This window comes from Monodelphis domestica, chromosome 1, assembly GCF_027887165.1.
Source record: "Monodelphis domestica isolate mMonDom1 chromosome 1, mMonDom1.pri, whole genome shotgun sequence".
In the NCBI taxonomy this organism is placed as follows: Eukaryota; Metazoa; Chordata; class Mammalia; order Didelphimorphia; family Didelphidae; genus Monodelphis; species Monodelphis domestica.
In genome coordinates this window covers 206,162,377-206,187,495 of record NC_077227.1, presented here as the reverse complement: position 1 = coordinate 206,187,495, position 25,119 = coordinate 206,162,377, and the positions used below count along the sequence as shown (strand labels likewise).

Here is a 25,119-nt window from a genome sequence, read left to right as displayed (position 1 = left end):
AGTTTGTACTTTAAAAAATGTTCAAAACTATAGTCTAGTGATTTAGGAATAAGTTTTATGAACCTGAGTCCAGGCTTTTCTGTATTTTACAGCTTCTTCCCCCAGTTTCTTTCACAATCAAACTTGGGCTTAATTTGCATTCTTCTTCCCTTCACCTCTTACTAGCCTGTTCAATTTGCATTCAAAAGGGTGCCAGCTTGAGGGGAAACAGGTAGACTAGAAGCTCTGGAAAACACAATAATGGCTTGTCAGAGGTAGCCATCAGCCCTGCATCCAGATTAAAACCTGACTTCAACCATTGACCATTTGCTAAAAAGATTAATTTACCTGCTTCAGGAAGACTGGAATGTGATGGGATAACCGTAACAGATGTCATTTAACCTGATGGTTATATCTTCCTATAAATACTGGTTTTCTGTAAGCTGGAGTTTTTTTGCTTTTTTTCCTTTTTTTTTTAGGTTTGAGGGAATCATAGCTATGCCCCTTCCCTCTCCCTCTTCTCAAGCCTGACTACTTCACCTGCCCCCCTGCCTCACAGTCGAATGGGAGTGCTTCCTTCATCCCCTGGGTGGAGTAAGGTGGGGGAGGGGGCAGGGGCAGGGTGCACACAACACTCACTGTGGGAAAGGGCACATAATGTGGTCCCTGGGGGGAAACAGAGCATGGAACTTGGTCTGTGGGGTGGGGCCTGGCACTTTATCTCTTAAAGGTTGCTCATCACTTGTCTAGAATCTAGACTCTAGAGTGATTTTTAAATGGAGTTTCTTTTTCTAACTCTTCCTGTTGAGTTTTGTTGGAAATATATAGAATTGCTGATGATTATGTGAGTTTATTTTGTATCTGACAACTTTGCTAAAGTTGATGATTATTTTTACTACCTTTTTAGTTTATTTTCTAGGATTCTTTAAGTAGACCATCATATCATCTGGAAACAGTGCTAGTTTAGTTTTTCTCATTGCCTACTTTGATCCCTTCAATTTCTTTTTCTTTAATTACTACTGCTAGCATTTCTACTACAATATTAAATAGTAGTGGTGATAATCAGCATCCTTGCTTCACTCCTGTTCTTACTGGATAGGCATCTAACTCATCCCCATTGCAGATGATACTTGCTGATGGTTTTAAATATATACTGCTCATTATTTTAAGGACAGGGCTATCTATTCCTATACTTTCTAGTGTTTTCAATAGGAATGGATGTATTTTGTTAAAGGCTTTTTCTTCATCTATTGAGACGTGTGATTTCTGTTGGTTTGGTTATTGATATGGTCAATTATGTGGATTGTTTTTCTAGTATTAAACCATCCTATGGGGTGTTCAGGGAGGGGGTAGTATCTCTGGTATGGAGGGCTTGTCATGCCCTTCTAGGGCAGCTCTCCAGCCTCTGACTCCCACCTGACATCCAGCTCTCACTTGTGGCTCCTAGTAGCTGCTAGCATGGGGCAGCGGCCACACCCCGGGCAACGGCTTCGACAGGCCAGCTAAATCTTGCGAGAGTAGCCATTGAGTCGTAGACCCCTGGTGAACCAGGGCCTTGCTCACCCAGCATGTGAAGACTGCTTCAGCTGAACAGATGGGAGAAACCAATAAGAAGGTTCAACAGCTGAGATGGAGATGCAGCAAAGCACTGTGGAGTGCTTAGGACGTGTTGGAGCACAAAAGACGACACGGCCATCCAATGCAGCTGAGGAAGTCTCCAGGTGTAACGACTTTTTGTGCCACTGGACCCAGGCTTCCAACGCCGAGAGAGTGGAACTGTCTCTGTGCATCGACTTCTCCACTTAAATCTCCTTCATGCACAAGTATCTTTGTGCACACTGATCTATCATAGATGAAAACGCACAAAGACAATTGTCATCCTCGGTTACCGAGAGACTACTAACAACATATTCCTGGTATGATTCCCACCTGATCATAGTGAATAATCCTTGTGATAACTTGCTGTAGTCTTTTTGCTAGTATTTTATGAGATTTTTGCATCCATGTTCATTAAGGAGATTGGTCTAGTTTTCTTTCTCTGTTTTTGGTTTGCCTGACTTTGGATTCAGTATCATATTTGTGTCATAAAAGGAATTTAATAAAACTCCTTTGCTTATTTTGTCAAATTGTAGAGTATTGGGATTAGTTGTTCTTTAAATGTTTGATAGAATTCACTTGTGAATTCATCTGATTCTAGGGATTTTTTTCTTAGGGAGTTCTTGTTCAATTTCTTTTTTCTGATATGGGATTATTTAAATATTCTATTTTGTCTTCTATTAATTTAGGCAATTTATATTTTTGTAAATATTCATCCTTTTCACCTAGATTGTCATATTTATTGCCATATAATTGTGCAAAATTTCTCTTAATAATTACCTTAATTTCCTCTTCATTAGAGGTGAGATTTGCCTTTTTATCTTTGATAGTGTTAATTTGATTTTCTTCTTTCTTTTTTTATTAAATTAACCAGTGCTTTATTTTAGTTGTGGTTCAATAGTTCTTTTACTTTCAATTTTTTAAATTTTTCCTTTGATTTTTAGGATTTTCAATTTAGTTTTTTTCTGGGGATATTTAATTTGTTCTCTTTTTTAGTTTTTTTTTTAAGTTGCATGCTCAACTTATTGATCTCTTCTGTCTCTTATTTGTTTATATAAGCACTCAAGGATATAAAATTTCCCTTAAGTACTGCTTTGGCTTTATCCCATAGATTTTGATATATTATTTCTTCATTGTCACTTCAATGAAATCAGTAATTATTTCTTTGATTTGTTCTTTGACCCACTAGTTTTGAAGAATTATGTTATTTAGTTTCAAATTTTTAAATTTGCCTTTCCATAAGCCTTTATTATGTTTTATATTGCATTATGATCTAAAAACAATTGCATTTATTATTTCTGCTTTCCTAGATTTGTTTGCAATGTTTTTATGCTCCAGTACATGGTCAGTCTTTGTATATGTGCCATGAAGGTATATTCCTTTTTTTAACCCTATTTATTTTTCTCCAGATAACTGTTAGCTCTAATTTTTCTAACATTTCATTCACTTTCCTTACCTTTTTCTTATTTATTTTTTGATTCAATTTATCTAGTTCTGATAGGGGAAGGTTGATTTTCTCCCCAGTATGATTTTATATTTCCTCCTTAAGCCCCTGTAGTTTCTCTTTTAGAAATCTGGATGCTATAACATTTGGTGCATATATGTTGAGTACTTATATTTCTTTTTTTTATTAAATAAATTTAGAATATTTTTCCATAGTTACATGATTCATAACCTCTACCACCACCACCTATCTCCTCCTGTAGCTAACAAGCAATTCTATTGGGTTATACATGTATCATTGTTCAAAACCTATTTCTATGTTATTTGTATTTGCAGTAGCATGATCTTTTAATGCAAAAACCTTAATCATATCCCCATCCAACCATATGATTGATCATATGTTTTTCTCCTGCATTTCTGCTCTAACAGTTCTTTCTCTGGATGTGGATAGTGTTCTTTCTCATAATTTCCTCTAGATTGTTCTGTGTTATTACATTGCTGCTAGTAGAGAAGTCTGTTGCATTTGTTTGTGCCACAATGTATCAATCTCTGTAGTACTGAGATTTCTTCATTTTTTCTACTGCTTTTCATCAAGATGTAATTACCTTCCTTATCTCTTTTAATCAAATCTATTTTTACTTTAGCTTTGTATGAAATCATATTTGCTACTCCTGTCTTTTTTGTCTCAGTTGCAGCTGAAATAGGTGGAAGGTCTGGATAAATGGTTTTGTTAATGGTAAGATACCAATGTTTGGTTGATTTCTTAGTAACTCGCTGAGAAGGGCCTTGTCAGCCCTTGTATTGGCTTCTTGCATTTGCTTTCTAAGGTCCTCTACTAAATAATTTCTTTCTTCAGCATGTTTTTCTCTATCTGCATGAAATATGTAATAAGCATTCCTCCTGTATATGTAATATATGTAATAAGCTTTTCCAACTCCATTCTCTCCCAGTTAGGGCAATTGGTTCTAAAGTAGTTCTTCAGAGTAGGGCACCTATTTTTAACAAACTGTCTCCTAATGTGTGCAATGGTTAAATTTTCTGTACCAAGAAAGTGTTCCCTGGCCTCAGTTATCCTGTTTAAGTAAGTTGCAGGTATTTCCCCAACTTCTTGTCTAAGTCTCTCAAACTTAGACCATATATCTGTTCTCTTAGAACTTGCCTTCATTGCCTCAGTTTAGATTCCCTAACTTGATTTAGGAATCTGTAAGAATTGACAGAATTCAATTCAAGTTCATTTTCCATCAGCCATGATGTCAAATTGGGGTTATTAATAGTCTCATCTATGAATTGCTGCCTCTTCTCTATTTGTCAATAGTTCCTGCATCAAAATTTTAAAATCAGCAATATCAGGGTCAAAAATTTCTATGGCTCTCTTGAACTCTTATAGCACTTTGTGTGGTTCATCACAGAATTTTGCAGTCCTTCTCTTAATTGAATCAAGATCCCCAGATGTAAATTGCTTGTGGGATTTTACATGTACAGTCCCCACATTAGGTTGTACATACGCAACATCCATCACAGGCAACAGTGTTGCAGTTGTATTATCCAGAGCTTTGTTTTCTAACTCAAGTTTTGTTGGTGTTTGGGTTGTGTTATCTCCCTGTTTAGTTAGTTGCCTTTGCCCTAGCTCATTTCCCTTTCTTGTTTCCTTATAGTAAACCCCCATTTGATTCAGCTTCTCTTGCATTGAAATGACCAGTTGTTTTAATTCATTTTCAGCCAGGCTCAGATATCCATTGGTTTTCTGTTTACAGAAACATGTAAGCAGTAATCGTCAACCTTTGTAAGTGCCGCCTATGTGGAATAGCACTATAGGGACATATGACAGAATCTTTCTCAGTGAGAGTTCCAGGACAGAACTTATAGACTAGAACACTAAAATATTATAGCAGCCAGTATTACCACCCATAAAAAGTAAGGTAGCATCATAATGTAGTCAAAAACCATCTCTATTAATGCCAGCATCCTTATTGAGAAGCTCTTATTATCTTATGTTTATATCAGTAAAGTTTGTTTAGGCAAAATTGGTGTACTTCTCCTTTAATATTTCAAACTGCACTTTGTAGGGGGAAAAAATCTCTGGCTTGATTGGCTGCTTGATTGACTGCCTGGGAGCTACAAAGTATCACTCAGTGAGTTTTCCATTGCTTTCCTCTGAGAATTCTAGAATGATTGCCACCAACTGCCTTCTCAGAGAACAAAAGCCAGAGAACTGGCTTTTGAGTGTCCATGTAGATCCAAACACCAAGTAAGCCTCAAAATGATTATTTGGCCCAGACTAGTCTCAGATCTTTCTGGTTCTTCCCTTTACTGGCTCTGCCAACTGAAATAGGTGGATAGTCTGGATAGATGTTTTGGTTAATGGTATGATACCAAGGTTTGGTTGATTCCTTGGTAACCCACTGAGCCTCCTCACAGGGCCAGTATACTTCACAGTCCTCAGACAGATGTAAAAATCTAGGACAGGGTTTATTTAACCATGGTAATCTGGAAGGGAGGATTAAGGAATATGATACGCTGATCTAAGGAGTCTAGCTAAACCTCCCACCTCCTAAGACCCCTGCAAAGGAGTGCCTTCTGTTCTTCTTGTTGCCTAATCTCCTTCTCTGGCTAAAATTTCCCCAACTATCTGACTACCTGACACTAATCCTCCCAGATAAATTTAGGCAAGGTATGTAGTTCTTCAAAGTAGTTTGGGTTGATCCTTTATCTAACGGATCAACCCTCACTGGTTAGGCCTAAGAAGGCTGTAGGCCTTCCGACAACAGACCAGTTCACTGGCTGGCTGGATATAGATCTTCAGAGGAGCTGGAAACATGAGTGGATCACAAAATAGGCAGGATTTATCCAAACAGGAACTCCAGAGCTGATAGAGCTTTGGCTTCAAGGAATAGGAAACCAAACCCTTCCTAGGTTCACACAGATCAAACGCAGGAGAAAGTATCAGCTTCAGGCTCTCCCCAAAACAGGAAGTCCCAAAAGCCTCTTGGCAGCTGTCTGTGCCCACTTTTATCCATTCCCCCACATTCCAGAATTCAGTCTCTTTGATTCCACAACACACAGTTAGGTCCAGCACAGTGATTTCTGTGCAAACTCTTCTCTATTTTCTGTTTGCAACCCATTTCTATTTTCCCTCATAACACAGCCCAGTCAATTCTGCTTCACCTTCTTACTTTTACCATGTGTATGCCTACCTGCCTCAAATGTGTTTCTTGTAGATAACATATGGTAGGATTCTGGTTTTAAATCTATTCTGCTATCCATTTACTTTTTATGGGTGAGTTCATCCCATTCACATTCATTTATGATTACTGTCTATATATTCCACTCCATTTTGACTTCCTCCTTTGATTCCGCCTTTTCTCTTATCCCTCTTACCTTCCCCTCCAACATTTCACGTTTATTCAGTATCCCCCTCCAATATTACTCCCCTTCCCACCACCTCCCTTATTATTATTATCCTCTTACTATAGTGCCTTTAAAAGACCCCCCCCCCAACTCTCCCTCCCTTGTATTGCTCCCCACCCCACCAATCCATTTATTATCCTTCTACTTCTCTATAGGGCAAGATAAAATTCTTTGCCCTGATGGATCTGACAGTTCTTCACTCTCAGAGCCAGTTCCAATGAGGGTAAGATTTAAGTATTACCTGTTGCCAACTTCTTCCTCCCTTCCATTATATTGGTCTTCTCTCCCTGTTGCCAGCCTCTTCCCCTGCCATGTGAGCTTCTTTATGAAAGAGATATTTGCCCCATTTTATGCCTTTTCTCATTTCTCTTAGTGTTATCCTCTTTTTTACCTCTAAGTTTTTTTATATATAATTTTTAACATATCCTATACAGTTTACCACCATACCCTCTACGTATATTTCTTCTAGCTACTCCAATGATGATAACAATTTTTTAGTGTTACTGATACCATCTTTTCATATAGGAATACAAAACATTTGACCTTATTGAGTATCTCAATTTTTTTTCCTTTCTTAATTACCTTTTTGTGATTCTCTTGAGTTCTGTATCCGAACATCAAATTTTCTGTTGAAGTCTGTTCTTTTCTTTAGGAATGCTTGGAAATCTTCTATTTTATTAATTGAACATACTTTCCCCTGCAAGAATATCTTATTCCATACCTTCTCATCCTTGAATTTGGGTGCAGCTAGGTCTTGTGTAATCCTGACTGTGGCTCGATGATATCTGAATTGTTTCTTTTTAGCAGTTTGTAGTATCTTTTCTTTGGTCTGGAAGTTCTTGAGCTTGGCTATAACATTCCTGGGTGTTTTGAATTGGGGATCTAATGCAGGAGGTGATCTGTGGATTCTTTCAATCTCTACTTTACCCTCTTTTTCTAGATCATCAGGGCAGTTTTCCTGGATAATTTCATGTAGAATGATGTCCAGGTTTTTTTTGGTCATCATTTTCAGGTAGTCCAATAATTCTTAAATTGTCTCCCCTGGATCTATTTTCCAGGTCAATTGTTTTATTAATGAGGTGTTTCATATTTTCTTTAATTTTTTCATTCTTTTGATTTTGTTTTATAGATTCTTGCTGCCTTGTGAAGTCATTCGCTTCTAGTTTTTCAATTCTAATTTTTAAAGACTGAATTTCATCCCCTACTTTTTGATCCTTTTTCCTTTGGATCTATTTTTCTTTGTAAGTCATTTTTTTTATCTTTTACTTTCTTTGCTTCATTTTCAAGATGGTCAGTTCTGGCCTTTAAGACACATATTTTCTTGTTTTAGATCATGTGCCTCTGTTTCCAGATGCCCTATTTTGCATTTTAAGTTCATTCCCCAATTTTCTTCAACCTCTCTTAATTGTTTTTTTTGAATCTCTTTTTTTTTTTTTGAGCTCTTCCAGAATCTGAATCTAATTTACTGGAGTTTCTGAGATTTTGCTTGTTGTTTCTTGGTCCTCCTCTGTTCCATTTGTTCTTTGTTCATTACCTGAATGGAAGCTGTTGATCATAATTTCTTTTTTCTTCTCTTGTTTATTCATATTTTTTCCTTCTTTCCCTTTTTTTTATGGGCTTGTACTCTTGCACCTCTGTTTGTTTATTAGATCTGTGAGTTTTAGGTTTTCTTCCCTGTAGGGGCTTCTTCTTTGTTCTACTGGTAAACTGGATTAGTTGATTGAGCTGACCTGTTGTGTTAATGTATCCTAAAACCAAATCTTCCCAGCTGCAGAAAAGAGGGTGAAGGTGAAATGGTAGAGGCTGAAGGTAGTTACCTTGGTCTTCCCCTCTGCTCCTGTCTGCTAGCCACCTTCCTGCCAGCTGTTCAAAGCCCTGAGCTTCCTGTGGTAGTTCTAATGTACTCCTTCGCGGTTGCAGCCTTCACCCTGGGATCCCAGTTAGCCCTAGTCCTACTGCAGGTCTGTGTAGTAGGTGGGGGAGGGTTGTTGGATCTTTCTCTTATACTCTGAATTGAGTAGGAGAGACATGTGGCTCCCTTTTATTATTGAGTTTGTCTTTCTGTCTATTTTGAAGCCCTTGTTTTTGCTTTGGCGTAGGAGGAAAGTCACAGAGGTTTTGACCTTTCCTGCTTCTAAGTCACCATCTTGACTCTGCTCTCCATCTCATTGCTTAGAAACAGGGTTTTCAAATTTCTTAATAATCATAAAATTCTCTTTTCACAGAATTGATTTTGTAATATTTTTTCTGATTTCATTGAGTTTCTCATATATGTGCATATGTATATATATATATATATCTGAGTTTCATAATTATTCCATCTCCAAATTATAGCATATGATCAGTTGCAACTAATCTCATCCATGCTTAATCTTTATATTTTTATTTTGTTTTATTTTAAAAATACCCTTACTTTCTGTCTTAGAATCAATACCAAGTATTGCTTCAAAGACAGAAGAGTGGTAAGGATGAGGCAGTTGGGGTTAAGTGACTTGCCCAGGGTAACATAACTAGGTACTATCTGAGATTAGATTTGAATCCAGGAACTCCCATCTCCGGGCCTGGCACTCTATCAACTGAGCCACATAACTGCCTCTTAATATTTTATTTTCAAAGAACATGTAACTCTTTGCCTACTTGTTAGAAGAACATTTTTTCCCCTAACAACCATCTAATTATGCACTGTGATCAAACACATTATTCCATATTTGTTTTTCTGTTGACTGTTCCTTTCTTAGGCTAATAACTTATTTAACTAATGGTTTTTAGTGTTTATTTTTATTTTTTTGCAAATCAATACATTTTTTTTGAGCTCAGAAATGTATTAATCATTATGGCATATTAGTTAACTGAAGGAAATTACATACAGCAATGGGAGCTTGGAACTCCATGTAATGAAGGTATCCTGAAAATATGTCCTAGAATCCCAAGATTGTGAGAAGCAAAAAACTTATCACTATAGACTGAATTTTTTTAATCATTAATTCCTTTTAGTTGGGTATTTCATTCTGTTAAGTGGAAAGAGGGATTTAATGTATTCTGTAAATCTTATAATTTCTCTTGCCAGAGTTCTTGGTTGCTTGGCTGATGGTGCTACTTATTTTGTTAGATGATGATGCTTATGACCTTAAGATTATGATCTATTCCATGGTCATCTGTACTCCTAACTCTTAACTAAATACCTTAATGCTGAGAACTGAATAAGAGAAAATTAGTGGGTTAACACAAATTATTAATTGTATGGGGTAAGTAAGTATGACTGACAAGAGATTATTAGCATCATCTTTGTATGACTTTATATTTACAACATTACTTTTCTGTTCACAGTATAACTTGCATTTCATTCTCTTCCCATTGAATCTGGTGCCTTTATCTGTAGAGGCCTTATGTATCATCCAGATGAAGCTCCATAGGGGTTCCTTGCCTTATTCCTGATAAGGAGCTACCTTTGATTCATCTGAAGCCTTGTGATCAACCATTTGTTAAGCTGTATTAAAAATGCTTAAAATAATGTACAGCTTTTTGGAAATCAAGTATTTGTTTCATCAGTTAATTTGTTAATATTCAGTCTATAATTGGTGAGCAGACTTCTGGTTCATGAGAAAAAAGGAGAGGCTAAATCCTTAACTCTTTCTCTACCTTTTAGCCAAGACAGACTAAAACATTTCAACCTATATTATCCCTTTCTTTCCCAAAGATAATCCCTGTCCCAGTGACTTGTAGATAATAAAAGAAGGTGATTTGTCAGCTCTTTGCAGGAGTGCTAGCCAGTGACATTCTTGAGGAGTGACTTCTGAGTGACGTAGATTGAGGCTCTCTAGTCTTCCCTGTGCACATTTTTGGCCCAGGGTGATCCCATGTCTATTGACCTACATGGCACAGCTTGAATCACTTAATAGCTAGTGGTTAATAATATGCTGAGAGCCCCAGAATAGCAGCAGTTTCTTTACTGTCCTCCTGATAATGCAGATTGCTGCCTTTATAAATTTATTTTTCATGATATCATACAAAATTAGCCCAAAGAGCTGCTGAACTCTACATAAATTTTTCTTAGACCAAATTGCTTTAAAAAGTTGTCCTCTGATTTGTCATATCTCTTTTGGCTCCCTAGCCTTCTATTGTTTATTGTATATTCTTTCTGATGGCTCCTACTCATGACTTTGAACCTTTGTGAGTACACTTTTATATGTCTGGATATCTCTAGGCAGCTTCAGTAAAAAGGATAAAGGAAAATTGAGAGGCATCCAGATGGGGTAACCCTTTAAAGGAGGTAATGGGTTGGTATTCTATTCATCCTGATTTGATATAGCTATTGCTGGGGATAGAGTTTACTTTTTTATAGATAGAAGAATGTTTTATTTGTGAATTAAACTTGAAATCCAAGTTGCTCTTCTTGGAACTAGAAGGTACTTTAGCAATCATCTGATCTAATACTCTTATTTTATAGATGAGGAGAAGTGGAATCTAATACTTGCCAAAGTTTATATAGGTCATAAGGAGCAGAACTTGGATTCAAATTCAGGGCCAGGATCCAATAACTCTCAATCCACACTTTTTCTGTAATGCTACTAATGCTTACAAATAGTGCAAAAACTGCATATTACTTTTCATCTTCTTTTCAGTATTGTCTCTTCTCAGATTATCCCTTAGCTTTCACTGACCTCCAGGTTCCCATAGGGTTAATAACTAGCTTCCCTAAGCTCAGTCTGTTTGTTAGGACAAGGGCATTTATCTATAACTGACATTTTCCTGCTTTTGTTCATTCTCCCCATACTAATAATCTAGTTCTTTTTTTTAAGTATGTCATTGCTTCAATGGTCTTTTCTTTTTAGTAAACTTTTTTGCTTACATTTCAGTGTACCAGATCACACTTTTTTCTCAATTTGGAAACCTGTATAGATCCTCTAGTTTTTCATTCCAGTACCTATACTTCCTGATATTTGCTTGTTCTTCATATTTTTAAAATCTCTTTACCTCTAGCCAACCCCTCATCTAGCAGACCTAGAAGACATCTTTCCTGCCCAGCTACAATTCTTTTTTCTTATTAACAATTCTTTTCTAAAGTAAATTTAATGAATGAACTCATAAAACTACTCACTTCTCCCTTTCAGCTAATGTTCAAAGTATTAATTCAACACAACACTATTAGACACAAAACACAAAATCACAAACTGACCTATATTGGGAGACCTTGTTTAAATAAATAAGTGTCTGAAATTGTATTTATGCAAAATGTAAATATGTATATATTTAGTTCCATAAGGTCTTAGGTAAATAGAAAGATCAATAGATATTTCTATTTGACTGACATCAAGATTAGGGAACTATGTATATTATTGTATTATATGTAAATAATCTCTATAAATATGTTAGTAATATAGTGATAGTGCCTGTAAATATTTCGCATAGCATGTGTTGTACATAAGATTAGTTTATAGATAAGTCTAGGGACGTAGAGAATAGTTATAATAAGTAGGGAATACATTAGGAGTAGGTTAAGTTAAGCATAGTATAGACCAGGAGTCCCCAGACTTTTTACACAGGGGGCCAGTTCACTGTCTCACAGACCGTTGGAGGGCTGGACTATAAAAACCTAACCCTAACCCGGCAGCAGTATACACAGTGCAGAATCCTCTCTTCCAGATCGCTGCTCACCATGCTGACATCTTCCATTGTGAAGCCACATGATTCTTTGTGTGGCACGTTGTTCTAAGGCACCACACAAAGGATTATGTCACTGGAAATAGTACTATATGTGAGCAACGGTGCTTTGAGGCACCGCCACATACAGTGCTCTTCTCACTGACCACCAATGAAAGAGGTGCCCCTTCTGGAAGTGCAGAGGGGGTGGGATACATGGCCTCAGGGGGCCTCAGTTTGGGGACCCCTGACATAGACAGTTAATTATACTTAGGAATAGACTTAAGCTGCATTTTCAGATAGATAGTAAACTTTTAATTATTTATTGTAAAGCTGTTGTTGAAATTGTGTTTAATGGAAATATATATAGATAAAATAGTTTACAAATGATTATAGATAAATAAAATACCAAAAATGTTTGTATTAGTTTAATTTGGCAAGAATAAGTAGTATTACCATTGATTCAAATTTCTTTGTAATGGTTTTGTTCAAACATTTATTGCACTGAATTTATTGTAAAACCCTAAAACTACCCTTACCCAAACATTCCTACATAGAATTCCTTAAGAGTAGATAAAGTTAGCATAGAATAGTGACAGAATAATTGAGGGAAATTTATTGTTTTAGAGGGAGTAGTTAGAAATTAGATTTAGTAGACTGGTAAGTATAATAAAAATAAGTGTCCTTCGGAAGGTCACAACAAAAAAAGGGGACAATTGTGGAAAGGAAAACTGAAGTAAGTTTTGGACTTTCTGCCACTTAGGTGGAACAAACAGCAGTTGGAATGTTAGAGAGAAGATATTTACAAGAATGACAGTTGGGGGGGAGGGGCTTCTGGGAGTGACAGTTGGTCTCAGGGACTCTTTCCTGACCCTCGGACTAGGAGGAACGCTCTCTCCCTGTCTCTGGATAGAAGTTCCTCTATTCCTGATTTTCCCAACTGTGTGCTCTACCTGGATTCCTGTGATCCTGTCATCGAACAAAAGGATTGAAGGGGAGCCGTTTGAACTTTAAGACCTGGCTTTAGGGGCATCAGCCCGAAGAGACAGGCCCAACCAGCTCTTAAGGTCAGAACCTTTTCTTCCTCTTGCTTTCTACTGCTAAGACTTTGAACTTAAGAAAGCTAGCATAGATATAGCATAGACTGGAATAAAAGAAACCCTCCATCAGCCTGCAAGGCCTGACCTCAGCTCAAAAGCTGAGAGAGACTCAAACCCAATCTAGGGAAATCCTGATTCCCTCTTCCCTGATACCTCCCAATCCAAACTTGTATTAAAATTCATCTTTATTTAAATAGCCACAGTCAGATAAGAGGACGATCATTTCAGGGGAACACAGAGGGAGCTGCACCTCAGGACAAACATTCAACCATAAAGGATCCTTATTGGACTCCTGCTGGGTGACCTTGGTCTGGGGGGAGGCTTGTCCCTCAGGAGGATCTGTGCTTACCTGCTCTGGGGTATCTTCAACATCAATCAATATAGAGAAGACATCCCTTCAGGCCATCATAGGTGGCCTATTTCTTGGGAAATCCAATTTTTTTTTTAAATCTTTTTTTTTTTAAATATATTTTATTTGATCATTTCCAAGCATTATTCGTTAAAGACATAGATCGTTTTCTTTTCCTCCCCCCCACCCCCCATAGCCGACGCGTAAGTCCACTGGGCATTAGATGTTTTCTTGATTTGAACCCATTGCTTTGTTGATAGTATTTGCATTAGAGTGTTCATTTAGAGTCTATCCTCTGTCATGTCCCCTCAACCTCTGTATTCAGGCAGTTGCTTTTTCTCGGTGTTTCCACTCCCATAGTTTATCCTTTGCTTATGAATGGTGTTTTTTTTCTCCTGGATCCCTGAAAGTTGTTCAGGGACATTACACCGCCCCTAATGGAGAAGTCCATTACGTTCGATTATACCACAGTGTATTAGTCTCTGTGTACAATGTTCTCCTGGTTCTGCTCCTCTCACTCTGCATCACTTCCTGGAGGTTGTTCCAGTCTCCATGGAACTTCTCCACTTTATTATTCCTTTGAGCACAATAGTATTCCATCACCAACATATACCACAGTTTGTTCAGCCATTCCCCAATTGATGGGCATCCCCTCGTTTTCCAGTTTTGGGCCACCACAAAGAGCGCAGCTATGAATATTTTTGTACAAGTCTTTGTGTCCATTATCTCTTTGGGGTACAGACCCAGCAGTGCTATGGCTGGGTCAAAGGGTAGATATTCTTTTGTCGCCCTTTGGGCATAGTTCCAAATTGCCCTCCAGAATGGTTGGATCAGTTCACAACTCCACCAGCAATGAATTAATGTCCCTACTTTGCCACATCCCCTCCAGCATTCATTACTTTCCTTTGCTGTTATGTTAGCCAATCTGCTAGGTGTGAGGTGATACCTCAGAGTTGTTTTGATTTGCATCTCTCTGATTATAAGAGATGTAGAACACTTCTTCATGTGCTAGTTAATAGTTTTGATTTCTTTATCTGAGAACTGCCTATCCATTTCCCTTGCCCATTTATCAATTGGAGAATGGCTTGATTTTTTGTACAATTGATTTAGCTCATTATAAATATGAGTAATTAAACCTTTGTCAGAGGTTTCTATGAAGATTTTTTCCCAATTTGTTGTTTCCCTTCTGATTTTAGTTATATTGGTTTTGTTTGTACAAAAGCTTTTTAGTTTGATGTAGTCAAAATTATTTATTTTACATTTTGTGATTCTTTCTATATCTTGCTTGGTTTTAAAGCCTTTCCCCTCCCAAAGGTCTGACATGTATACTATTCTGTGTTTACCCAATTTACTTATGGTTTCCTTCTTTATGTTTAAGTCACTCACCCATTTTGAATTTATCTTGGTGTAGGGTGTGAGGTGTTGATCTATTCCTAGTCTCTCCCACACTGTCTTCCAATTTTCCCAGCAGTTTTTATCGAATAGTGGGTTTTTGTCCCAAAAGCTGGGATCTTTGGGTTTATCGTATACTGTCTTGCTGAGGTCGTTTTCCCCCAGTCTATTCCACTGATCTTCCTTTCTGTTTCTTAGCCAGTACCAAATTGTTTTGATGACTGCTGCTTTGTAATATAGTTTGAGGTCTGGGACTGCAAGGCCCCCATCATATGTGTTTTTTTTCATTATTTCCCTGGATATCCTTGATCTTTTGTTCTTCCAAATGAACTTTGTTATGGTTTTTTCTAAATCAGTGAAGAAGTATTTTGGTAGTTCAATGGGTATGGCACTAAATAGATAAATAAGTTTGGGTAGGATGGTCATTTTTATTATATTGGCTCGTCCTATCCATGAGCAGTTAATGTTTTTCCAATTGTTCAAGTCTAGTTTTAGTTGTGTGGCGAGTGTTTTGTAGTTGTGTTCATATAGTTCCTGTGTTTGTCTTGGGAGATAGATTCCTAGGTATTTTATTTTGTCTAAGGTGATTTTGAATGGGATTTCTCTTTCTAGTTCTTGCTGCTGAGCTGTGTTGGAGATATATAGAAAAGCTGATGATTTATGTGGGTTTATTTTGTATCCTGCAACTTTGCTAAAGTTGTTGATTATTTCAATTAGCTTTTTCGTTGAATCTCTAGGATTCTTTAAGTAGACCATCATGTCATCTGCAAAGAGTGATAACTTGGTCTCCTCCTTGCCTATTCTGATGCCTTCAATTTCTTTTTCTTCTCTAATTGCTACTGCTAGTGTTTCTAGTACAATGTCAAATAGTAGAGGTGATAATGGGCATCCTTGTTTCACTCCTGATCTTATTGGGAATGCATCTAGTTTATCCCCATTGCAGATGATATTAGCTGTTGGTTTTAGATATATACTGTTTATTATTTTTAGGAATGACCCTTCTATTCCTATGCTTTCTAGTGTTTTTAATAGGAATGGGTGTTGTATTTTATCAAAGGCTTTTTCTGCATCTATTGAGATAATCATGTGGTTCTTGCTAGTTTGCTTGTTGATGTGGTCAATTATGTGGATGGTTTTCCTAATGTTGAACCAGCCCTGCATCCCTGGTATGAATCCTACTTGATCATGGTGAATGATCCTTCTGATCACTTGCTGGAGTCTTTTTGCTAGTATCCTATTTAAAATTTTTGCATCTATATTCATTAGGGAGATTGGTCTATAGTTTTCTTTCTCTGTTTTTGACCTGCCTGGTTTTGGAATCAGTACCATGTTTGTGTCGTAAAAGGAGTTTGGTAGAACTCCCTCTTTGCTTATTATGTCAAATAGTTTGTATAGTATTGGGGTTAACTGTTCTCTGAATGTTTGATAGAATTCACAGGTGAATCCATCAGGCCCTGGGGATTTTTTCTTAGGAAGTTCTTTGATGGCTTGATGGATTTCAATTTCTGATATGGGATTATTTAAGAATTTTATTTCCTCTTCTGTTAGTCTAGGCAGTTTGTATTTTTGTATATATTCATCCATTTCTCCTAAATTGGTGTATTTATTGCCATATAATTGGGCAAAGTAATTTCTAATGATTGCCTTAATTTCCTCCTCATTGGAGGTGCTGTCCCCCTTTTCATCTTTAATGCTGTGAATTTGCTTTTCTTCCTTCCTTTTTTTAATTAGATTGACCAGTACTTTGTCTATTTTGTTTGTTTTTTCAAAGTACCAGCTTCTTGTCTTATTTATTAAATCAATAGTTCTATCACTTTCGATTTTATTAATTTCTCCCTTAATTTTTAGGATTTCTAATTTGGTTTTCTGCTGGGGGTTTTTAATTTGATCGCTTTCGAGTTTTTTCAATTGCATTTCCAATTGATTGATCTCTGCTCTCCCTTGTTTGTTAATATGAGGGGAAATCCAATTTTCAAAGATAGCCTTTCAGCAGGGGGCATCTCTCTCCTTTTACCTCACCAGCAGCTGTATTCCCTCTGTCCCTGCAACTCCTCCATTCCCTGTTACAAAACTTTCCTTAACCCTGGACCTCTTCAATTCTCTACAATTCCCATTAACTTATTTCACCCTTTCAGCTAATGTTCAAAGGAAGATAGCTGTTATTCTTTTCTGTCTCTTCTCTGACCTTTAATGTACTAATTAATATTAGTTTCCCACAATTTATACCTCAATCTATTTTTAGATGTTTCTGATGTCTAGAAGTAGGATTTTAAGTTTAGAGCAAAAGGGGAAGGAAATAAGAATTTATTGAGCACCTGCTTATGTGCCAGGCACTGTGCTTAATACTTTACACATTCTCACAATAATCCTGGTAGGTAGGTGTTATATTGATCCCCATTTCACTTGTGAAACTGAATCTGAAAGATGACAACCAAAGTCACACAGCTATTAACTATCTGAGGTTGGATTTGAATTGAGGTTAATATAAATAATAAGTAGCAAAACTTGAATTTCAACTCAGATCTTTTGACTCTTTTTTTTTCTTTTTCGGTATTTGTTTAGTGCCAACTATATCCCAAGCACTTGGAATCCAAAGACGAAAGTAAAATAGTTCCTGCCCTTAAGAAGTTTACAGTTTAGCCAGGGATGCTATATGTATAATATAAACAAAATTGATACAAAGTGATACAAAGCAGCTGAGAGAGTAAGATAGGCCTTATGTAGATTGTACTTGAATGGAGCCTTAAAAGAACCAAGGTATTCTAAGAGGTAGAGATTGCATTTGAGGCTCCAAACTCCATGGCTCCTTCATCCCCCCAGGCTTTCCTAATTATGTATTTATTTTCCATCCCTGCTCCACTTTCCTTATGTCTTAAATTCCTCTTCATTTAACACATTTACCAGCTCTTCGCATGAATTTGTTTTTTCTCATGCCTCAATTTATTCTTACATGCAATTGTCTACTTTGTTGAGTTTCTAAAGCCAATGATCTTTTTTTTTTTTTTTGTATTTTAAGGCTTCTAGAAGGTAGAGATCATGTCTTCTTTCTGCTCAGTGTGATAATAGTGTGAACCTTCTATTCATTGATAGTATAAATATGCATAAATGAGACCTAGGAGAAGGCAGTGAAGCTTCTCTGTTTCTATTTTACCATTCTGGGGATCTAATTTATTGTTGCCAATTTTGTTGACTTAGAAAAATGAAACTCTTTAATTTCTAAGTTTCCAGAGACAGTTGTGAAATATGGCATAATATATCTATGATAATAAAATCTACTGGGATTTGAATTACCCGGACCCTTCAGTATTTAAATTCAATCTTTTATAACTTAACTACTTGGAGAAAATGTTGTGGATAATTTGCAAAATTATAGGAATTTTTAATATTAAATTTGAGCATGGCTGTGTCTCCTGTTTGGAGATTCACAGTACAAAGTTAATTCATTCAATCTCAATGAACTCAATCTCTCAATTTTGTGGTTTTTAGTGATTTTGAAAGAGTGCTAAGCTGAAGTTTACTTTTTACACTAGATAGGATAAATAGCTTATTAAATTAATTAATAGCACAAATAGTATTGCCAGTAGGTAAGAACATGGTAATATAAAGCTCACCCAGCATGTGAAGGCTGCTTCAGCTGAATAGATGGGAGAAACTAATAAGAAGGTTCAACGGCTGAGATGGCGACGCAGCAAAGCACTGTGGAGTGCTTAGGACATGTTGGAGCACAAAAGACGACACGGCCATCCAATGCAGCTGAGGAAGTCTCCAGGTGTAACGACTTTTCGTGCCACTGGACCCAGGCTTCCAACGCCGAGAGAGTGGGACTGTGTCTGTGCATCGACTTTTCCACTTAAATCTCCTTTACGCACAAGTGTCTTTGTGCACACTGATCTATCATAGATGAAAACGCACAAAGACAATCGTCATCCTCAGTTACCGAGAGACTACTAACACCTAAGGAGTAATTGTAGAACTGTCTAACTTTTCTATTCTGTCCTCCAAATTCCCTATTTCATACTGTTTATTAGCAGCATTGACTTCTTTGCAAAGTGACTTAAGCAGAATTGATACTAATATGGTCCATATATATTCCCTGACTTCAGAAAGCTATTAAAGGTTTTGATTTAAAAGGATATCTCTTTTGACTCCTGCTGGCTTAGAGTAATGAAGATTTTGTTACTTCAGTGGGTCCATGATTGCATTGATGTGATTATTCCCGACATTGGCTTAGGCTTCAATCCTTCCCTTTCTATGCAGTTCTCCACAGACAAAATATAAAGATTTTGGTACTATCAGCAAATTAACAATTTATACTAGATCACCAAATCTGAAAGCATAATTTCGTCTTTGCTTATCACAATGGAGATAATTAGGAAATAATTTGATGTATGAAAATACAGGAAAAAACCACATTTTCTTTCATAAACTGTGGAGGAGAAAGTGATATTGTTTTGGTTTCAGGGTATTTTTTTCCCCCTGAAATACTGGTCCTGGATTTTATTTTTTGCCTTGTAGACTACAGAGCACAAGCTGAGAGGTGGGAAGAAGGGTTACTCTTACAGGAGAGCAACAGTACCTGTTCTGCCTGGCTTGAAGTCTCCAGTTGCTGCTTCAAAGTATGACTGCTCCTTTTACCCTGATATAAGAATGAATATAAGAAGCTCCTTACTTGATTAGAGTAAATCCTGCCCAGGGGTCTGACCCTGATGTTGGCACGAAGGGACATTTTGTGAGAAAGCATAGTAATTGCCATCCATGACATTAATTCCCAAAGGTTACTTTCCTTTAATGAACCATTGTAGATTTGTCATCCATGAATTTTTCAAAACTGAAGATTAATTTAGGTAAATTTTCATTTTGTGCAACTTCTCAAGGTAATGGTTTCTTTATGTTTATTACTCTCCATATAAAGCAATGCTTCATTTTGTTTTCCTTAAAGATCCTTATTCTAAGGTTTAAGAGAGAACCTTGATTATAGTGTTCTGGAATTTGATTAATAAGTCCATATTCATCCTCTCCATACCATTCATGATGTTGTGGATGTCACTTGTATTCTGCTTAATCTTCATCCTTATAGAGAGTACTGACTACTCATCTTTCTAATTTATCCATATATGAACATCAGGTGCCGTTTCCAGGAAGTGGTGATTCTATGATTGCTTTCTTGAGTCCACAACTGATAGCTTTGACTTTTATTATCTTAGAAGTAGAATTAAAAATTTTTTTTCCCAAGGCAAATTTATTCTTGCCTTGATTAAATCTTATCTTCCACTTTTAGGACCATTCAAGCCATTTTTGTGACATATTCCTGAAGTTTATTCTTTCAGCCTGGTATTTCCCTACTTGAAAGATTTAACATCATCTGTTAACTTGGAGAATTTGTTATGTGCTGTCTCTTCTAATCATTCATGATCGTTACTTAGGCATTATTTTCCTGCAGGAAAGTAAATCCTAAGTCTGCTACAATGGAAGTTTTCCATTTGGGGTAGGAAATAGAGTTTTTGGGTAGTGATAGAGATGCAACAAGTAAAAAGAAAAGAGAATCAGTGAAACATTAAAAAATACATAGAATCAGGAATACAGAATCAAGCCAGGATAGATTTGTTACTATTATATAAAGTTTAACATATTCCCTTTTTTAAAAAAGAAACTGTTACAAGCTTACAATTTCACACACAAATTTTCTTCTGTTCTTTGTATATTGAAATGTTCACATTTGTTGATATTTTCATGATATTTGTTTAAAAAGGAAAAACAAGTAATAATTAAGTCCTGCACCTAAACTCTTTCCTTTTATAGTCACTCCCTAATGCCCCTAGATGATATTTCAAATTACAGAAGAAGGTTGTAGAAGATAAGAAAAAAACAATGTTGAGAATGTGAATTTGCTTTAGGTGGTTAATCATTGTCTAGTTTATTACTAATAAACATTTATAATAATATGTTGCTAATTTATGTGCCCTTTGTAATATTTATGCTAATATGTATTATTGCTAATAATTTATTGCTACTTTATATGCCACTACAATTTTAAAAAATTAAGTTGTAGACATTAAATCCTTAAAAAAGTTTTATGTTATAAAGATATTTTATTTTACCAATTATATATAATAAATTTCCACATAAGTTTTCTGAAGCTATATGATCCAAACTGTCTCCTTTCCCATCTTTCCTCTCCAATCCCAGAGCTGGCAAGCAATTCAATCTGTGTTATACATGTGTCATCATGCAGAACATATTTCCATGTTGTTCATTTTTGTAAGAGAATAATAATAATATAAAATAATATAAAAACCAAACTCCAATATAAAAACTGAAATAATTTCAAGTGAAAAATCACATGTTCTTTCTCATCACAAAAATGTGGAATTCTTCATGAATTTGCATGTCATCCTTGCACTTAAGGGCCATGCTAATCTCTGTATCATTCCAGTTTTAGTATATGTGCTGCTGAAGCAAGTACTTTAAATCTTTTTTTAAAAATTGATACAAAAATTTATTTTTGAGGATCAACTGATAATTTTTGTTGGGCATTTTCCCACACCTGATACCCTTCCCTACTGAACAAGTTGTAGATAGGTACACTAAGTGTTCTGAGCCAATGACTTCAAAAATGTATAATAGTGAATTTTATAAAATGTGATAAAATTAAACTCATATCCTTTTTGCAACTTGACTAAAGAGAGATACAAATAGAAGTGGACAAAGGAGACACATTGGACCATTGTGAGAGGATATTAATGGAAAAGGCTTGATTCAATTGTATAATTTCATTGTGATTGGAGATCAAACATAAAAAATTCCTTATGTTTGGATGTCACTGCTTATATCTTTTTGTGCTAACTAGATTTTAGTAAAGAGTTTAGAAAGCAATTTTATAAAAGTAGAATAGGTCCTTGCCCTCTAGATTCCTGCCTTGACTTGGAAATGCATACAAATCTTAATTAGGTTAGATTTTATTTCTTCTTTTCTCACCATCATCTTGAAGGAGAGGTAGAGAAGTGTCACATAATTTAGTTTCTAAATCTTATCCCTTATAAGGAGTTTGCTTCAGGCAGTCTAATTTACTTTGATTTATCCTTTCTTTGAATGCTATATAATCTGTTACTTAATTACATTATCTTATATTTCTTGTGCATATCCATTTCTTTAGTAAGATAAGAAGTCAGGAACAATCAACCGATTGAATAAATATTTGTTTATTGGTTTTTTGGGAATGGGGAAATGGGAAGCTCAGTATTCTATCAAGTAGTGTTCCTTTACTATCTTTTGCTCCACATTTTCAAAATTGCAGCATTTTTAACTCCCCTTCTCCTTTCCCCAATTAAATCCCAAGGAACCACCCAAGTTACTCTAATCATGAAAGATTAATTTGAATTTTTCATTTGTATTTTGTAAGATTTTCATTTTGATAATAAGAACATTTACTGTAACATTTACTGTACTTTAAATTTTACAAAGACCATTATATAATTTGATTCTCACAGCAACCCTGAAAGGTAGTTACTGAAAGTATTTATAACCATTTTTTAAGTGAGGTGATTGATGCTCAGAGTTTAAATAACTTGCTGATGGTCATACAGCTAGTATGTATTATAGGCAGGATCTGAATTCAGAATTGAATCTTCCTGATTCCCTAAGCTCAGCACCTTTTCAACTGTACCATGCTACTTTAAGAGATAAATAGTTTATTGTCAACATTCATTGTTCATGTTGCCTGCTAGTAATTAGAACTTGAAGGGATCTAAGAAGTCATCTAATCTGATTCCACAGTTTTTTAGATGAGGAACCTGAGGAGCCAGAAAGTTTACTTGATTTGCTTGAGGTCACACAGGTAATTACTAACAGAGCTGGGATTTTCACTCAGGCTCTCTGACTCCCAATCTAGTACCCTTTTTCCTGACCATGTGACTTCTCTGAAGCAACAGACCCCCAGAATGTGACATGAATGGATCAGATTATGTCACCAGCAAGATGACTGAATAATTGCTTTCTACAAAATTCTCCAATAGTAGAACCTCAAAGGAAAAGAATTATGTGATAGATATAGTATAATTTTAGCCAAATTCACACAATATTCCTAGACCAGGTGAAAAAAACATGAAATAACACTGGTGAGCCTGAAGACTTTGAGACACTCATTCAGTATCCCTGTGCTTAAAGGATTCCATGTGTCTCTCTTTGAGTATAACAAGTAAGCTTGTCCAGTTGTAGAAGTGTTTTTGTGTGACAGTGACTCTTCTTAGAAACATCCTCCTCTCTCTAACATGCAGGTGCAGACACTGATTCTGTCCAAATATTTGAAGGAAATTAGAAAAGGAAAATAGAAGCATTGAATGAGAGGGCAGAAAATGTACTAGGTGGTGTGCTCAAAACCACAGGTGAGGGGGGGCAGCTGGGTAGCTCAGTGGATTGAGAACTAGGCCTAGAGATGGGAGGTCCTGGGTTCAAATTTGGCCTCAGACACTTCCCATCTGTGTGGCCCTGGGCCCCCATTGCCTAGCCCTTACCACTCTTCTGCCTTGGAGTCAATACACAGTATTGACTCCAAGACGGAAGGTAAGGGTTAAAAAAAAAAACACAGGTGAGAGGAAGAACAATTCCTGACCCAATGTAAAGGAAACTGGAAATCTATCTGGGTTGAATTTTATTCTCCCTAGAGATTACTCAGGTCCAAGGCCTGGGCCCAACCTTTCTCCCATTTTACCCTTGTGTGAGGAAACTGAGGTTTCCTCATTTTAGGGGTTTATTGAACAAAGGGAAGGTGGCAGGTCCTGAAGAGTGAGGATTCCCGCAGATGAGTTATGAGGCATATAAGAGAAAAACTGAGGCACTAGTCAAGAGAGTTAACTATTTTAAAAGTTGACAAAAAATAGGCCCATCAGCAGATAAAACAGGAGTTCATAAAAATAGTGAGAAGAATGAAAAAAATCATAAAGGAAATCAATACTTTAAACAAATATAGTAGTATGAAGGGAAATGAACCAGTATTATCTAATGAAAGGCAGAATCCTGCAAATTCCTCAGAGATGATAAGACAACAGCAAGAAATTCTAGAATGCTCCAAATAAGAAATAAATACATATGGTAGTGTAACATAGAGAATATAAAATTAAAGGATTAGCTAAGTGACTTAGTGGATTGAGAGCCAGGCCTAGAGATGGGAGGTCTTGGGTACAAATGTGGCCACAAACACTTTCTAGCTATATGACCTTGGACAAGTCACTTAATCTCCATTTCCTAGCCCTAACGTGTCTTTTTTCATGGAACCAATACACTGTATTAATTCCCAGATGGAAGGTAAAAGTTTAAAAAAAAAAGAAAGCTAGCCTTGAAGTCAGGAATGACTTGGTTCAAATTCTACCTCTAATACATAATGACTGTATGATCCTGAGTAATTCATTTAATATTTCAGTGCTCCAGAGAATTCTCTAAGACTTTTAACTTGCAAGCAGTTACTGATTTGCATTGGTAGGAGGATTTCCTCACTGGGAGTTCCCTATACCAGTAAAGTCACACATGCAGTTCAAAGAAAAATATTTTCCTTTGAGACACTTCAAAGAAAAAGAATCTTTACAGTTGCCATTTGCTCCACTAAGTCAAATTCTTTTTCATAATAAATAATAAGTACAGTAGGATCTTACATTCTGTACATCTTTCAGTCATTTTGAGAAATGGTAAAGTTGTTGAATATCACTTGTAAGAGAACCAGCTTGTTCCTCACTGATGCTGACATGGAGGATATCCTCAATTTGTGTATAGATGAATCTCATAAAGACTGTATCAATGGGTTTTAGTAGACAAATAGGATATCAATTTATGTTGTCTCTTTTGTCTTTTGAGGTCATTAATAAAGTCCCAGGCTTTGAATCTTTCCTGACTTCAGATATCTTTTATAAACATATCTCATCATCTTCACAATTGTTTTACCTTTACTTTAGATCTCTTTATTATGTACTTGATCTGTTATGGATACTTTTCTTGTCTTTCTGTTCTTGTTCTTTTAATTGCCATTTCTAGCTCTCTTTTGAGCATCTCTGGACTATGAGGCTTCCTCCCCTTGCTTTTTCAGCACCCTTTTATGAACTATATTATCTTCCCCCATTAGGATTTAAGCCCCTCAAGGGCAGGACCTCTTTTTCTTTTTTGGTTGTATTTTATCCCTAGCAATAAGCTCAGTTGGGGGTATCTCCCTTTGTTTAGAGGGGGGAG

The 25,119-nt window shown here is 36.3% G+C and overlaps 1 protein-coding gene and 1 non-coding gene across 5 annotated transcripts in view; one reads left to right on the top strand and one right to left on the bottom strand.

The window, feature by feature from the left end:
* Window positions 1-25,119, top strand: part of TTBK2 (tau tubulin kinase 2) — a 256,669-nt gene that overhangs the window by 61,230 nt on the left and 170,320 nt on the right. The gene's annotated exons all lie outside the window — the stretch shown is intronic.
* Window positions 21,265-21,370, bottom strand: LOC130456618 (U6 spliceosomal RNA). The gene has a single exon (XR_008915688.1). It is a non-coding gene; the product is annotated as a U6 spliceosomal RNA (small nuclear RNA).